Below are 6,028 nucleotides of genomic sequence, written 5' to 3'. Positions count from 1 at the left end.
AATGCTCTTTTCAATTGAAACACCATGTTGAGAGGATGTCTCTGGAATCTGTTTTGACCCCCATTTGTACAACCGCATCCTTTTAGGAGGATATAGAGGTGGCTTGAGTGGTCAACTCAGTTTGTTTAGCCTTCTTTGATTTTCTGACCAAGGGTGACTCAGTTGGTATTTGTACCTCACCGTTCTCATTCATTACAATAAGGGTTTTCTCCTTTCTCTTCTTTTTACTCACTTCACACTTTTGAGATGATGAAGTGGATGGTTTCCTAGATGCTATTGGTTTTGAGGAAGTGGTCTCAGCTTGGGAAGGCCCCTGTTGGTTTTCCTATATTTAAACTTCTGCAGGTTCAGGGACCGTTGCTGTACTAGATTGATCATTTGATCTCATATCAGCAAAGGGTAAGGGTAAGTCTTAAACCTCTCCATCATGAATGGAGTGATTTTCAGACTCACGTTTACCTTATTCTTTGTAGTAAGTGAACCAAATATAATTTTAGACACTTGCTTACAATTTCCTATTTTAGTGCTGTCTATACCATTCAGCAAATGTATGTCTGATACCTTATGATTTAAAGTAGACATAATAAATTTAGGAAAGAAAATTTCCTTACCTCTAGTAGATTGAGGCATAGTTAGCCTGGTGGCAAGTTCTTCCAGGATCAATAGACCAACATTGAAGTGTCTGTTGTGGGCTATTGAGAACACCAGCTTCTACACCACACTTGAGATATTTTCATATCCTGTCTTCCTGCATGTAAAGGACCATTCCTTCCTTAGGTTTGTTCTGTTCAAACTTGCCAGGTTGATTCTTCCACCATAGTTGATGAAATCCATAAACTCAGCTAGCTCATCATGTGTTGGCATCTCCACTAGATTTGCAATTGGAAGATCCAAGGCTGCATTTACATCTTGCTCTTGAACTCTATATGTTGGCCTCTAATTGAGCATGTTACCACCAAGGACATAGAGTTGTCATTCATAACAGTTTTCACCACAGTTGTTGTCCAGAATTCATGCAGAACATCCAAGTACAGGTCCGGGTTAGCAGTTAAAGCACCTGCAAGATAGGATTCAGGCAAAAAATTCACAAACCCCTTAAAACTGTAAGGGGCTTGATTAGCATCAGTGAAAGCAAGATAGTTGGTTCCTTTCTCTGGGATTACAGCTCTAACAATATTGAGTGCCATTGTTGTTGAGTAAGAGAGAATGGGTAAGAAAAATTAGTAAGAAAGAGCTTAAAATGAGAGAGAATTCGGTTTTGAATTGAAAAGGCTAGGTCACTTAGAGTTCTCGAAGGCGTAAGTATATGTGTATCGAGATGTCTGAGTATTTATAGTAAAAGCAAATGACTTATCGAGGACTAAAAAATAGACGTTTGGAGTAAACTTATCGAGAAGTCATTTTGAAAAAGGAATTACATATCGAGAAATCATTTTAATTAACTCTTTTAGAGAACTAAAATTAACTCATCGAGATGTCAAATAAATACTCAGTTTGTCCGAAAATGGACTGAATTTTTTCTAATTTTTTATTTGAATAAATCCAAATAAATTTATCAAGAGCAATTTACCAAAATAATTGATTGAATTTTAAATTATTTCAGTTCTAAGTTATTTATAAGTCTAAATTTACTTGTAGAGAACTCTATGAATTAACACTTATAGAGAACTCTACAATGACTTATCGATAAGTTATAATAAAGTTTATAGAGAAGTCCCTCGAGAAGTCAGAAAATTGACTTGTCGAGAACTCACTCGAGAAGTCTTAAAATGACTTGTTGATAAGTCAATTAGACTTATCAAGAACTCAGTTCTCTTATATGCTCTTTATTATTTTGATTTTGTCTTGTGTTTATTTTACATATTGAAGATGTACAGTTTTCTTAGAATTGAAAATTTTCAAGCTAAATTTTTATTTTTGAAAAATAAATATGCAGAGATTTCTGAAATATTTGTAATTCATATTTCAGTTAATTTCTAATAGAATCAAATTAATTTTTATTTACTAGAAATTAATCTGCTACAACACATTAGCTGAGTTTTTTCCTTAGGATGAAGAGTTTAACATTCCAATTTCACCTACAAGTCTAGTGAAAGTTGTTTCATCCAAAGGTTTAGTAAAAATGTCAGCTAATTGTTTTTCTGTTGGAACAAAAATGAGCTCAATTGTACCATTTGCAGCATGTTCTCTAATAAAATGGTACCTTATATCAATGTGCTTTATCCTCGAAAGATTAACTGGATTAGCCAGAATAGATATAGCACTAGTATTGTCACACATAATTGGAGTTTTATGTAACACTAGGCCATAGTCCATTAGCTAATTTTTAATCCAAAGCACTTGAGCACAATATCTTCCATCAGCTATGTATTCTGCTTCAGCTATGGAAGTTGACACAGATTGTTGTCTCTTGCTATGCCAGGATACAAGTCTTTGTCCAAGAAACTGAAAGCTTCTACTAGTACTCTTTCTGTCAACCCTGCATCCAGCAAAATCTGCATCTGTGTATTCAACAGTTTCAAAACCAGTTCCATTAGAATACCATAACCCCAAGTTTGGAGTCCCTTTTAAATACCTGAAAATTCTCTTCACAATCATTAAATGTGATTCTTTTGGATTGGCTTGAAATCTTGCGCATAGATATGTTGCAAACATGATGTCTGGTCTACTTGCAGTTAAGTAAAGCAATAATCCAATCATTCCTCTATAGCTTGAAATATCTGCACTATTGCCTTTTTTATCTTCATCCAACTTTGTTGCTGTAGACATAGGTGTAGAAGAAGGTGAACAATCAACAATACCAAACTTTTTCAATAAATCTTTAACATACTTAGTTTGGCTGATGAAGATCCCATCACTTCTTTGACTGACTTGAAGTCCAAGAAAGTAACTCAATTCCCCCATCATACTCATTTCATATTCACTCTGCATAAGCTTGGAGAATCTTTGACAAAACTTTTCATTATTAGATCCAAAAATAATATCATCCACATAAATCTGAACTAGGATCATATCACCATCATGTAGCTTATAGAAGAGTGTCTTGTCTATTGTTCCTCTAGTGAATCTAAATTTCAGTAGAAAATCTGACAGTGTGTTATACCAAGTTCTAGGTGCAGCAAATGCTAGAAAAATCCTTATTGCTTCAAGTCTTGCAACTGGAGCAAAAGTTTCATCGTAATCAATTCCTTCTTCCTGTGAATAGCCTTTTGCAACCAATCTTGCCTTATTTCTGGTAACTATACCATTTTCATCCATCTTATTCCTGAACACCCATTTACTTCCAATTATACTTCAGTTCTTTGGTGCAGGAACCAACTCCCAAACTTTGTTTCTTTCAAACTGATTAAGCTCTTCTTGTATGGCAGATATCCAGTCAGGGTCCATTAGAGCTTCTTCAGTTTTCTTAGGCTCTACTTGAGACAAAAAACATGCATGTAAGCACTCATTAGCAGTTGCACTTCTAGTCTTTACACCAACATTGGGATCACCAATTATTGCATTTGGATTGTGACTTCTATCCCATTTTCTGGTGTGAGTTTATTGACTGGTGCCTTTATCAATTTCTTCATTATTGGTATGACTAGTAGATCCTTATTCTCTTTCTCCCCCTCAGTTTGTGCTATCAAATTTAGGTGTTTGAGATGAGCTTCCATTTCCATGATTTTCATGTTCACTAGTATTTTCATTCATCATCTGTTGTGTATTGACTTCAGCTTCTTCATCAGAATCACTGTCAATGTTAAGATTTTCAAATGCAAGTGCTTCAGCTTCATTATCATCAAGGCATTTCAAGCCTGGACACTTGTCATCATCAAAAGTCACATATGTGTTTTCCATGATTTTCTTTTGATCAATTACATAGACCTTGTAGGAAGTTCTCTCCAATGAATATCCTAGAAAAATTGCTTCAAAAACCTTTGAGTCATATTGGCTGATTGGAGTTCATTTGCTTCCGAACACATGAAGATGCTTTACTGTAGGCTTTCTCTTAGATATGATTGAGTAAGGTGATTTTCCATGAATCTTGTTAATGAGATATCTGTTTTAAGTGTAACATGTAGTATTAACAACTTCTTCTCAAAAACTAGTTGGCAGCTTGGCATCTTACATCATTTTCCTTGTAGCTTCTACTAATGTTCTATTTTTTTCTCAACTACCCCATTTTGTTGAGGTGTTCTAGCAGCAGAGAATCCTTGAACAATGCCTTTGTTTTTTCATAATTCACTCAATATTGCATTTCTGAATTATGTCTCATTATCACTTCTCAATCTCTTTACACAGTTTTGATCTTCAGCCTGTTTTTCTATCTTCTTTATGTGCTCAATTATGACGTGTAGAGTTTCATCTTTAGAGTGCATAAATTCTACCCAAGTATATCTTGAGAAATCATCCACCATCACAAGTGCATATTTGTTTCTTGAAATTGATAAAGACATTTATTGTCCCAAACAAGTCCATGGGAATAAGTTGCAATGGTGCACTTATGGAATTCATAGTTTTTAACTTGTGACTTGATCTTTTCATTTTTCCTTTTTGACAGGCTTCACAGACTTCAATTTGAGCAAACTCTAATTTTGGCATGTCTCTCACCAACTCTTTCTTGACCAGAGTGTTAATTGCCTTGTAGTTTAGATGTGAGAGTTTCTTATGTCGTTACTTGCTTTCCTCTATGGATGCCTTGGTATAGAAGAAAAAAATTCCATCCTCATTTGTTGAGTCCGAGTCTGAAACAAACAAGCTTCCTTTCCTTGTTCCTTTCAGAGCAACTTCATTGGTTTTCTTGTTGATGAAGATACCTTATTCTTTGTCAAATAGAACTTTAAAACATTTGTATGCAAATTGGCTAACACTAAGAAGATTTACTTCAGGACCAGCTAACAATGCTACATCATCAATGACAATATTTCCAAAAACAATCTTGTCATATCCCATTATGAATCCTTTGTTGTTGTTTCCAAAGGTCACCAAAGGGTTAGCCTTCTCCTCAAATTGTGAAAGCAGGACCTTATCACATGTCATATGCCTGGAGCAATTACTGTCTATGATCTATATGACCTTCTTCATTTTGCCCTGCACACAATGAGTTTAAGTGTGTTTAGCAACCCAAGCAGTGTTGGGTACTTTCTTCTTGTTAACTGATTTAACAGAAGTAGAGTTAGAAGTCTCAGAAAGAATAGCATTCATAGATGTTTGTGCATTTTCCCTTGCAATTATAGATCCAATACTGACTTCTTTGATATCTACTCTAAGCTTGTGGCAACCTTTCATTATTTTTGAGTTACAGGGAATGCAGTCAAACTTATCACAAAATGAATAGGGATCATTTGCCTTGGCTTCATTATACTTGCAGGCTCCTTCAACTGGCTTGCTAACCACCTTTTTATAAAGGTAAGTTAGTTTATTCACAGAGTCACGCTTTTCACATTTCTTCCTTGGAGCATCTACAACATAAGCAGAATTGTATCTTTTGTTTATCCCAACCTTCCCATTTCTATTCTTCTTCTTTCTTGCATCTTCATTTTTTAATTTCTTGACGGGTGTCTTGGAAACTTGGTTATCCATGAGGTTCATTTTAACTTCAGTAACAGGAGTGCTTTCTTCATTTGTCTTTGCAGCATCTTCATCTGCTAGCTCATGTTTGATTATCAACTCATTCACACTGAAGTTAATTTCTCCAGCCTTGAACATAGGTGACTTAACTTTTCTCAGTATTACTGGGACATCTTCACTAGCAATGCTCTTGTCCTTTTCATCTGCAATTTTCTTTTTTTTGTTCAAGGCCGCATAATCAAATCCAATAGCTATGTTAGCACATGGTTTATTTTTCTCATGATATAGTCCAACCAACTCAGATGCATTCTTGAAGGACTTCAATTTCACTTCATTCTTCTCTAGCTTCTCCCTTAACACTGCTTCAATCTCATTAGCACACTTCAGCGTGTTCTTCAGATATGCATTTTCTTGTTTCACAGCTTCAAGCTCTACCATCAACAACTCAGTTTCTTGTTTCTCATTTTTAAGCTTT

This window comes from Apium graveolens, chromosome 1 (genome assembly GCF_009905375.1).
Source record: "Apium graveolens cultivar Ventura chromosome 1, ASM990537v1, whole genome shotgun sequence".
NCBI lineage: Eukaryota > Viridiplantae > Streptophyta > Magnoliopsida > Apiales > Apiaceae > Apium > Apium graveolens.
Note: the sequence above shows the minus strand (reverse complement) of the source record.